The sequence below is a fragment of the Peromyscus leucopus genome, chromosome 13 (assembly GCF_004664715.2).
Source record: "Peromyscus leucopus breed LL Stock chromosome 13, UCI_PerLeu_2.1, whole genome shotgun sequence".
In the NCBI taxonomy this organism is placed as follows: Eukaryota; Metazoa; Chordata; class Mammalia; order Rodentia; family Cricetidae; genus Peromyscus; species Peromyscus leucopus.
In genome coordinates, this window is record NC_051074.1 from 27014282 (window position 1) to 27026908 (window position 12627).

The following is a 12627-nucleotide window of genomic DNA, read 5'->3' on the forward strand; positions in this document are numbered from 1 at the left end:
TATCTTTTACATGTTGCTTGTCATGGTGGCGGCTGGCAGCTTCTCTCTGTCTCAGCCTTCCACTTCCCAGAATTTTCCTTTCTCCTTGTCCCGCCTATACTTCCTGCCTGACTACTGGCCAATCAGTGTTTTATTTATTAACCAATCAGAGCAACACATTTTACATACAGAACATCCCACAGCAAACCAGAAGCTCCCTGTTTCTACTAAGCTGGCTGACCAGTGAGCCCTTGGGATCCTCCTGTGTCTGCCCCTCAGTGTTGGAGTTACAGACATACACAGCAAGTGCTTTTATCCACTGGGCCATCCACTCAGCTTCTAGTGGCTTTCAAACTTTGTCGTGGTTGTTTTTTGTTTTTTCGAGACACGGTTTCTCCATGTAGTTTTGGTGCCTGTCCTGGATCTCGCTCTGTAGACCAGGCTGGCCTTGAACTCACACTGAATCCACCTGGCTCTGCCTCCCGAGAGCTGGGATTAAAGTCGTGTGCCACTGCTGCCTGACTGGCTTTCAAACGTTTAACTGAAACTTGTAGTAGGAAATGTATATCAGGGCTGGCAAGATGGCTCAGCCTGCCACCAAGTCTGATGACCTAAATCCAATCCCTGGGACCTACATGGCAGATGGAGAGGACAACTGCAAGGTTTCCGAGCCCTGATATTAAGTCTCTCCACCAACACAGTAAGCCAAATAGAGCCCAATTAAAAAGTAAAGGACCAGGTTTAATCTGAGCAAAGCAGTCCTGGGCGACTCTCAGGAAAGTAGGGGAGGGGGGCAGGAGAGAAATCACATGGCTGTTCTAAAGGGGGTGGTTTAAATACCCCGTAGGGACACAGATGCTGTGTCCCAAGGTGGGTTCATGCTATGGTAAGCTTTTGGGCGGGGTCTTGGGCCACTGCCCTGGAACTGGGATTTAGGCAGTTTCTCTGAGAGAGCAGGGTTTGGGGAGGCAGGAATGGGGCTTTCTCAGCTGGGGAGAGCTGTTCCAGGCTAACATCAACCTGTAAAAAGCTGTCCATTGATACCCACAAAATAAGTAAATGCAATAAAAATTAAAAAGAAATGTTTATCACTAAGCAATGTATATCTGTGGTTTTTGCAGGATTTCCTATTCTATTAAAAATCTGTATTAATTCACATGGCTGCCATATATATATATATATATATATATATATATATATACATATATATATGTATATATATATATAAAATCTCAAGCATCTTAAATAACAAGAATTTGTTTTCTACTTTGTGGAGGCTGAGAAGTCCAAGATTAAGGAACTGGCTGGTTCACTTCTTGCTGAAGACCTTTATGGCTTACACACAGCCTCCTCCTTGCCCTATCCGACATGGCACGATACAAACTAAGCCACATCGCCAGCTCTGTCCTTCTGGTTTTAACAACATAAATTCTAATTCTTTGCAGGTGAGATCTGTATGATGAAACAATGGGCATTAATCTTTTAGTCTAGGAAAACAGCAGGAGGAGCTCTTGTCTTTTAAATGAAGAGGATGTTTAAATAAGTCTGCCTGATTGTTAAATTTAGAGCACCAGAGCAACAAATGGACTACAAATCGTGCATTAGAAGTGTATAAAAAAGTCAACAGGAATGAAGCATTTCTGGTTTCTAATTTTAGTCAGTATTATTTTTTTTCTTAAAAACGTTTTATATTTATTGAGTTTATTTTATGTGTGAGTGTTTTGCTTGCATGTATTTGTGTGTAACATGTGCCCTTGAAGGTCAGAAGAGGGAGGGTATTGGATCCCCTGGAACTGGAGCTATGGATAACTGTAAGCCACCATGTGGATGCTGGGAACTGATACCGGGTCCACTACAAGAGCAGCACGTGTTTTTAACTACTTTGTCATCTCTCCAGCCCCCAGAATTATTTTCTTTTTCTAAAGATTTATTTGTTATGTATACTGTGTTCTGCCTGCGTGTATGCCTGCTTGCCAGAAGAGGGCAGCAGATCTCAATATCGGCTGTGAGCCACCAAGTGGTTGCTGGGAACTGAACTCAGGACCTCTGGAAGAGCAGCCAGTGCTCCCAATCTCTGAGCCATCTCTCCGGCCCCCAAATTATTTTCAATGTATTATTTTCATTATATCTTAAAAATTCTAATACATTCATATAATGGTTTTAATCAAAATTATTTTTTAGTTGAGGAATGATAAAGAAGGTAAATGCAATGTGGGATTCAGGCTGGGCATGTAGTACAGTTGGTAGAGTGCTTGCTAGCACAAAGCCATGAGCTTAATCCTCTGCACTCTATAAACCCAGAGTGGCAGTGTGTGCCTGTAATCTGTGCGCTTGGGAGGAGGAGGCCCGACTATCCGGTCATCTTCAGCTACTAGTTTGAGGACTGTCTCCAAAAAGGAAAGAAAAAAAAAATGAAATGTGGAATTGAATTAAGGATATTTGAATAAACTTACTCTATGCTAACTATTTTTTTCACTTCTGATCTCAAACCTAGGGCCTTGTACATACTCAGTAAGCACTTTACCACTGAGCTAAACCCTTAGCTCTATAGTAGTAAATCTAAGTTAAGTAAAGCCTAGAAAAATTAGAATACTAAGCAATATGCAAGACAGAATATAGATGAAGCATACTAAAAGAACAGTAACAATTACCATGATAAGGCCGCCCCAGTTGTTAGAAAGATTCCTACTATCACAAGTTATTTCAAAATGTTACCTTGACATAATTGATTCTAATTGATAATGAATAAATGTATTGGCCAGGTTGTGTTTATTGAGTTGATTTTATGATGTTTTAACTCCCTTTTAAATTAATACATAAAACCAGAATTACAGTGTAGGCTTGCTTTAGCAACCCCTTTAGTTTCCTCATCTGAAAAATGCCACGATAATATTAATATAATCTAATTTTTCAGTTTTTGTGAGGATTAAGGGAGAAATTCATGCAACTTTGTCAGTACACAACTTTGTTTGTATTGAGGCCTGAAACTTCGAGTGGTAGAGCTTGAAACCCTGACTCATTAACGTGGCAGATTTCTTTGTCTGCTTGCCCGGAAGAAATACATTGAGTGATCATATTCTAAGGCAATGATCACAGACTTCAAGTGGGTCCTTGATGCTTCTTATGTGACTCTAGCCCTGTCATGCTCTTTTCTCTTAGGTGTCAGGTTTATAATGTATCTCGTGTGTGTGTGTGTGTGTGTGTGTGTGTGTGTGTGTGTGTGATGTGCACATGCATGCATGCACATAAACATACACATGTATGTGTATGCATGTAGAGGCTAGAGGGAAACCTCAGATATTGTTCCTCATGTACTTTATTTTTGAGATAGGTGTCTTACTGGCCTGGAATCTTCTAGGCAGTCTAGGCTGGTTGGCCAGCAAAGCCCAAACCCCAAGGATCTGCCCATCTCTGACTCTCACCACCATGCTTGGCTTTATTTATTTGTTTGTTTGTTTGTTTATTTATTTATTTTAAAACACGGGTTCTTGGGATCAAACTCCAATCTCCATGCTTGCCATGTAAGCACTTACTGAGCCGTGTTCTCTGCCCATCTTCACTTCTACCCTGTTGTTACTCACAGTTGCTGATCTTGCTTGTAGGTCACTGAGAAAATAACCGCTTTATTGTCTCCTGCCCAACATCTGCTCCAGGATCCTTCTGTTGGTGACTAGGGGAAACTGGTCCTCGATCCTAAAAAGCCCGTATCTCTGTTTCCTTGCTTATGTCGCACTAGTGGTTCTGCCCTCTTCTGCAACATCCAGTTCTTTTTCCTATTGGATTATTCCCATCAGCAAGAACGCTATAATGCATCCTGTGCCTAGTAGACAGAATAACGGTCCCCCGAAGATATCCATATCTGAATTCCTAGAATCTTTGTCTCTCGGGTTACATTGCAAAGAGAATTAAGGTAGACAATGAAATTAAGGTTGCTAATGAGCTGTCCTTAAATTCAGAAGATTATCCTGCATTGTCCCATTGGGACCAATGTCACAGAGTTTCTAGAGTAGAAGATGGAGGCCGAGGAAATCATGGCAGTGTGACTGTAGGCAAATAGAGATGCAGGTGGTTGGCTTCAGAGGGGTGGGAGGAGCCAAGAGACCAAGCCTTTAGCAGATGGATCTTTGGGGAACACTTATCTAAACTGTAACACTTATTTCTTTCTTTTTCCCAGAAAGAGAGAGAGAGAGAATGAACCTTGTGGAACTCCCCAGCAAGGCTCACCCCCACTGAAATCAGTACTTAGGAAACAGCTACATTGCCAAGCATCGGTAGGTATGCTCTGGATTTATGCCAAGTTCTCATTTCCCAGAGAAACGATGACAGACGGAATTTCTCATCTATGTAACTGGTCAGTGTTCCACACAGAACACCCCCGTTTGTGTTGACTACAGAGCCCCCAGTTAGGAAAGCACTATTCTTGGTGCTATTTCCTAGCCCCTGAAAGCCATAGGCCTAGAGGTTAACCTGAAGGGCCTCCCTAGGTCAGGATTCTTTACTGTCCACCTGTGCGTTACACTCATTACTTGGGTGAGGAAGAAGAAAACCATATGAAGGTTTTAGGTCCTTCCTTTGTATTCCCAGTGCCTTTCAGAATAGCAGGTATGTAATCTGAATGCAATAAAAACTTTAAGGCTGTGCACTATAAAAATTGGGGGCAAGGGCTGGAGAGATGGCTCAGTGGTTAAGAGCACTGGCTGTTCTTCCAGAGGTCCTGAGTTCAATTCCCAGCAACCAACCACATGGTTAGCTCACAGCCATCTGTAGTGAGATCTGATGCCCTCTTCTGGCATAAAGTTGTACATGCAGACAGAGCACTCATTCTTAAAATAAATTAATCTCTAAAAAAGATTGGGACAAAAGCAGTAGAGAAGACACAGGACATTCTAGGGAGTAGTTAAATGATGAGAGCAGTGCTGTTTGAAACTCAACCAAATTGAATGCCATCAAATTGCTTTTGGTCTCCTAGGTCCAACATGAAATTTCCTCAGCTGCACAGATGGCCAGATTAGCCATAGGTAGGTTAGCTATTGTTTGGTTAGATAGGCTTAATAAAAAAAATTATTATCCAAGGCAAAAGAGGACAATAAAGAAAATACTTAGCACCACTACATTAATTCTTGTAGTAATTCTATTTTACAATAATTTCATATAAAATGCCTCATTAAAGATCGTTCTTAGCATAACCCTACAGTATTATAAATGAGCAAGATTCCTCCAAACCAGATGCTACTAAGTTTAAAAACAGAAATGTGGTAATATTTTATTTTTGCAAATAATATTTGCCTGAAGATCGGAGGACAGAGGCAGCCACTAGATTAAACATAGAGGCAAGGCAGTGGTAGTACATACTTTTAATCTTAGCACTTGGGAGGCAGAGATCCGTCTGGATCTCCATGAGTTCAAAGCAACCCTGGACTACACAAGATTAATTCAGTTTAAAGGAGAAACAGATCCAGGCAGTGGTGGCACACACCTTTAATCCCAGCACTTGGGATCTCATACCTTTGCTCCAGTATTTGGGAAGCACACACACCATTAATCCCAGAACCAGGAAGGTTGTGACAGGAAGTGATATGGCTGGACAGAGAAAGGCATGTAAGGTATATAAGGGAGGAGACAGGAGCTTAGTCCTTTCGGCTGAGGACTCAGAGGCATTCAGTCTGAGGATTCGTGGAGACAGGATCATCCCCTTTCGGCTGAGGAGTTGGTGAGGTGAGAAGTGGCTGTGGCTTGTTTCCTCTGATCTTTCAGCATTTACCCCAATATCTGGCTCTGGGTTTTTATTATAAGACAAACTAAGATTCCTGCAACACAGAAAATTGGCCAATGAATGAAAAAATTGTAATGGTAAAAATTTGAAACTATGAAGCTCAACACCTCTTTTCCCGAGTGTCATAAACAGTGATGAAAGACATCTTTTTAAAATGAAATACAGCTGGAAAATAAAATGCAGAAACTGAGAGCCACATCTGGTGGTGCAGGCTTAGAACCCCAGGCACCCAGGAGGCTGAACACAGACAATTGCAAATTCAAGTCCTGCCTGGGCTACAGATCAAGTTCAAGACCAACCCCAGGAATAATCTCTTATAATCTGTATGGTGACCGATTGCAGACATGTCATAGGTAAGCATAAGCATAGTAAGCAGAATGGAATCCTGTGCTCTTGTTGGGGAGAATATAAAAATTTTAAATGGTTTTAAGGTATCTTCTAACATATGATTAACAACACATTTAAACTAAGCAATACAGTGTGATAAGTTTTGAGATGCGCATATTCTTATGAAACCATCACCACAACCAAGATAGAGTGTTCACATCACTCCTCAGAGCTTCCTGCCCCTTTGCAGAGGCATCTTCCTAATTCTCTGACGTCTCCCCTTCCCCAAACCCAGGCCACGAGCAGTCCCTTCATATTAGTAGAGTTTGCATGAAGAGGAGTTTTTTTCTGAATTGGTGGAAGTATACAGTTTATGGTTCTGCTTTAATAAAAGACTATAATAAGGAAAATTAGAATGGAAATGGTCCATGATAGGACAAATACAAGCATAATCTCTAGAATATAAGACGGTTAATATAGTACTGCATTTTTACTTGTTTGACAACAAGGAATAGAGACACAGTCCAGAAAGTCCAAGAGAAAGTCATCTACTTCAGGGATCCACACGAGCCCGGGAGTTGAAGAACACACAGGTAACCTGAGGGACTGGCCCCTGCGTTTTTGTCTCACGGGCAGGATGGTTGTTCTCCGATTGCACTGCTGCTCTCTTGTTCACCCTCTGCTAACTGCCTTCCTCCACCACCCCTACCTTGAGGTCCCTCCTCACCTCAGTTTGCTGTGGCTTACCTGACTCTAAATATACTCAAGGCATCTCTTGGTTAGCTTTTTTGACTTTTGTTCCTGCTGCTAAGTGTGATCGCAGTTTTTCCACATTGAGTTTCTCAGAGAGAAACATGTCATCTAGCTTCATTCACCTTTTGGGGCCAGTCTATGTTCTGTAGGCTGCTTGCTGGCCAGGATATACATCAGGTACTTTTGGATCTGGAGTCAACCGTCACCTGCGGTTGGCGAGCAAGAACCCCAGCAGGAATGGTAAGCAGGGTAGCTGTGCTCAGGAAGGGATAGAAGCAGAGCAGGCACAGAGTGCATACCTGTCGTGAGCAGACAGAGTGGGCCTTTAGAGCGTGCTGGAACTGGACTTAAAGCTCGACTCGATTCTCTACTAGTTTTGTGACTTTCAGTAACTTCAGAGAACCAGAGAGGCAGCCCTGGCCAACCTCTCGGAACTTTCATTTTCTCATTTATACGTGGGAATAATAAGTATCTTTCAGAGATTCGGTAAAAATCAAAAAGTTAAACACAATATTTGCATAGAACTGGCATGGTATGCAATATACAGACGTTCTCAGCAACATGGATGTTTATAACAGCTTAATATTAAAAAAAGTCTACCCCGACTACGGACAGGGTAGAAAGTAATGCATCAGGTGGATGAGAACCACAGTCTGGGGTCCACACTGTCCCCTATGCAGAGCGGCACTTGTTCCTGCTGGAACTGTTGCCTCCTTTGTGGGGAGCACAACTCTTTCTTGCCTTTCTCTGATCTACGAGAGTCAAGTCTATCTGTTGGAGGGCGGGGCTCTGAGCATCTGTGACTCATAGATGGTGACCTGGCCATACAGAGCAGTTATGAGTCAGGAAGAGTCCCCCAGACCCCCTGCTTCCCACTTTAACCATTTTATAGGCCATTCTGTGGCATTAAGTACGCTACCCTCGCTCATCTCTGGAACTTTTCACCTCCCCCAACCAAAATTTCGTACCCATTAAACACACCACCCCAGCCCCTGGCCACTGCCATTCCACTTTCTGTCTCCATGAACCTGACTCTTACAGGCTCAGGACATACTGGTTTGGCTGGCTCTGTCACCAGCTCTGGAGACAGATGCAGAGTAGATGGTACTGAAAGCTGTTCTGATCTGTTACTCATCTGTTGATCCTGGGCCCGGCTGTCTCATAGGTCTTGTTTTTCCCACCTCTAAGTAGTCCCTGATTCCTCATCAAATGCCCATTATGTGTCAAGAGAGATGCTAGATACTGGGAGTCCTGCACAAAAAGACCAGCTTCTGTCTGCAGGTGATCCACAGTACAGAAGACAGAGAGATAAAGACATTGTTTACATTCAGATCATAAACTCACAACCTAGGGGAATCGGGACATTTCCCCAAAGGGGGTGACAAGGAGTGAAGCACAGAAAGAAGCGTGCTCGCGCTCGGCAACCTGAGAGGAGTGGGGCTTAGGGACCTGAGGTATTCAAGTCCCAGAGCTTGGGGAATTTTACGGACTTACCTATGGCTGGAACTAAGGGGCAACGTTAGGGAAGCAGAGACGGGTGGGGCTGGAGGAGGATGTGGGGTCCATGGCCAGGATTTCCTAAACGATGCTGGAAAAGCAAGGAGGGGCCCCAGGGAGGCGCTAAGGGAGAGCAGATGGAATGAGCTGTTCTGTCCATCCTCTGTCCCCAGCTGCAGCCCTGTCTGTCCATCCTCCATCCCCAGCTGCAGCCCTGTCTGTCCATCCTCCGTCCCCAGCTGCAGCCCTGATTCTGCCTTGGCTTTAGGACCTGCTTCGCTGTGGCTCATCACAGTGCCCAGGCTTTCTTTCTGACAGCGTGTCTTAGTGCTGATGCGTGAGTGGATCTCAGCTGTCAACAATTCTGACAAATTACATTTAATGTATCTGTGAGTCTGGAAAATGAATGGATTCATGGGTGAGTTTTGGTCCTGGTTGCTAACGCCTCTGTGTGGAAACAATGATGGAGTCATCATTCTTCTCAAAATGCAACGTTGTGTAATTTGCTGTCTCTGGAAATTCAAACATATTTTTTTTCTGACACACATCAGTTGAAAATGAGAGGGAAACAGTGCAGCCCAAGTCAAGCAGTGATTCTGTCAGAACCACCGGAAGGGGGATGGGGTGGGGTGAAAGGAAAAAGGAGAGAGACCGAGCAGACAGTTGCCGGACTCACTGTTCTTAGTGTTTAGCCTCAGGAGAACTTCTCAGCATGTACAGAGCCCTTCATTTTCCACTGGTGAGCAGAGGGGCATGGTGTGAGCAGGGCACAGATGAAGGTTAACAGATAGTATAGTTACTTCTCATTGTCTTGAGGGACATTGGGTATCTTAGACTATGTTACAGGTAGTTATGGCTCAGATGGGCTTGGGACCTGCTGGTCATTTAAGATGCTGCCCCACAAGCGGGGCGGTGGTGGGGCACACCTTTAATCCCAGTACTCAGGAGGCAGAGGCAGGCAGATCTCTGTGAGTTTGAGGCTAGCCTGGTCTACAGAGCAAGATCCAGGACATCTAGGGGTGCTACACAAAGAAACCCTGTCTCAAAACAACAACAACAACAACAAAAACAAACAAAAAAACAAAACCAAAAAAGATGCTGCCCCATTCATAATAAACTCTGACCTCGTTCACCCCATAAGATGTAGTCACTCTAGGAAGAGAGGTGTCAGGGGTGGGGTTTGGATCTGGGGTGGTGGCGGAAGCCAAGGTCCCTCCTTCACCTCTGCATCAGTAAGAGTTTCCATTAGTGCCGCTGACTACCCACTCTTTGTCTGCTTGTGCAGACATATTTTATCAGCCTCTGCTGACTTAACCAACAGATTCAACTTAGCAACCAAGGGTTTCCCTCCTCAAGCAAACATGGAGAGTGTGGTAGTTAATCTTGGTCGTCAACTTGGTAGGAATTAGAATCACCATAGAAACATGCCTCTGGGGGTGTCTTTAAGGACGTTTCCAGAAAGGTTGAGCTGAGCAGCAAAGACTCACCTTGAATGTGGGTGGCACCATGGCATGGTCTGGGGGCCCAGACTGAGTGGAAAGGAGAAAGCCACCTGAGCACCAGCACGCACCGCTCCCTCTGCTTCCCGACTGAGCATAATGTGACCAGTGGCTTCATGCTCCTGTCTCTATGCCTTCCCTCCCAGGGTGGACCACAGCCCCAGGCTAGGAGCCCAAACAAGCCCTTCTTTCCTTCCTTCACGGTTTTTCAGGGATTTTGCCACAGCAGTGAGAAACAGTTAATACAGAGGGTCTAGATAGGCAGAGTAAAGATTCTTGTGGTGGAGGGAAGAAGTGAGAGAAGGAAGTACAGGCAACAGGAAAGAACAGAAAGAAATTAATATTTGAAGGCACGAGTGTAGCATTCCACAGAAAACCAAGGCCTCTGTGGAATGGTTTGAGCTCTTCCTCCAGGGACATGTTAGCGGACAGGATCTGAGTGGATGTGGGCCCCGTCTTATCACTGTTCCGTCACAGGTTTGCCCTTTCCCAGGACCATTGACCCAGAAATCCTTCCCTTCTGCCTAGTTTGGAGGGAGCTTGCTCAGGCCATTTGCAGCCTGCAGGGCCCGGTGAAGACTGTTGGCTTCATTTTGCCACTGCTCAGATAACTAGCTCTAATTTTAGCTCCAGATCTAGTTCAGAACTGGTTCATGTAATAACTAGGTGAAACTTGGCTTCTGGTAAGAGTTCTAGGCCCTGTTCTCTCGATGATTCCCACTCTCCTCTCTTCCTCACCCACTCCCCCCCTCCCCCCGTTTGCAACCCACAGTCTTAAAACAAGACAACGCCCATGAAAGGGCATTTCAGAGGTGAGATGTCAACCCCATGAAGTTTCCTTTTTCAGAACAGACTGTTCCAGATGAGGTGTGCTGATCAGTTTATGAGTGAGGACAGAGTAGAACAGTTGCTTTCTAGATTAATAGCCCAGAAAAATCGATCTAGAGACAACTTGAGAAGGAATGCAGCTCTAGAGCTTTAGAGGTGTGAAGTGGTTCTTGAAGTCATTCAGTAAACAGCAAGACTAGACATCAGGTACCCAAGACTCACCCTGCCTCCAAACACACACACACACACACACACACACACACACACACACACACACACACACACACGGCAAATTTAGTGGGGATATAAGCTAGTTATCCTACAATTATAGGTTACTCTAACTGCAGCCTTCAAAAATCTCACTGAACAATTCACTTAAGTGTTGTGGGCCAAACCACCTGAACACCTGTTGGAGGTGGGGGGGGAGAAGGCACAGCATCAGCAACACAGACACGGGGAGTCAGATGAGAAGCAAAAGGCAGACTCGTTTATTTCAGATATGGCTAGAGCCTAAATACTCCTTTCTGGCACCCCATGGCTGTCGGCCATTTCCTTGGCTGTGTTGGCCTTTTCTCATTGGCCTCATCATTCTGAAGTTCATAGGTCAACAAACACCGAGTGCAGCAGCAGACTCCAGGTTGACTCAAGGGAAGTTGTTATTACGCATGTTTATGCATGCCACCAAGGCTGTGGCAGCCCCACCATCCAGGCTGGCTCCTTTTCTCCCCACACGTAAGATTTTTCTTATGTTTAAATGATCTGCATTGGAGAAATAGGGCTTAGAATTTGGAAACTTTTAACCACAGTGCCTGTATCAGTTATTTATCCTTCCCTTTCCTAGGATGACGTTAGATTTCCCCCTTTATTCTCATCTTGTAAAGGTGAAGGACTCTTTTAGACATTGCTTTAGGAAGCTCTAACCAGGAATCGTATCTCCCTCCTGTTCTGTACCCTTACTTCCTCATGTCACCCATCCCATCATGATGTAATTATTCCTAAGGAATCTTTCCATACTGCCTCAGCGTGCTGGGTGTAGCTCAGTGCTGGACGCATCAGTAGGCTTTCAACAAATGCTTTATGAACTAAACTGAATAGATGCAGACCTTTGCTTTTTTCATATTGCTGATATACGAGTGCTGTGGGATGTCGTTCTGTACGCTGTGAATGTGTGTTGCTCTGATTGGTTGATAAATAAAATGCTGATTGGCCAGTAGCCAGGCAGGAAGTATAGGTGGGATAAGCAGACAAGGAGAATTCTGGGAAGAGGAAGGCTGAGTCAGGTGTTGCCAGCCAGACACAGAGCAATCAAGATGACAAGGCAGACCTGAGAAAAGGTACCACTGCCATGTGGCTAAGCATAGATAAGAATTATAGGTTAATTTAAGTGTAAGAGCTAGTCAGTAATAAGCCTGAGCTAATGGCTGGGCAGTTATAATTGATATAAGCCTCTGTGTGTTCATTTGGGTCTGAGCAGCTGCAGGACCAGGGGGGACACAGGAAAACTTCCAACTACATCTGAGTTTTAGTTGTGAATTAAAACTGACAGCCTAGGAAAAAAGCTTTTTTAATTTTAGGTGGAATTTGGTTCTTATTTTGTTTTCTTTACATTTCATTTCTTAACAATACTTCCTTCATTTTTTTCCCTTCATGCGTAGAGTAACGATCTGCTTTTAATTACTTTGTGTTCTACAGTAAAATGAAAGTGAGCTGGCAGAATGCTAGGGCCTAATTACAATATGTACATTTATTTTGTCTTTTAGTTACTCATCATTTCATACTCAGAAAATATTAATATCTTTCCAATTAGTTTAAAGAGAAAATTTTATATCTACCTTAAAATCAGTCATTTTCTTAAGAAAAGAAACTAGCCAGAATTCTCTCTCTCTCTCTCTGAATATAGAGGACTGGAATTATAGAATTAAAGTATTATTTATTATTTATGGTTTTTTTTCCAAGACAGGGTTTCTCTGT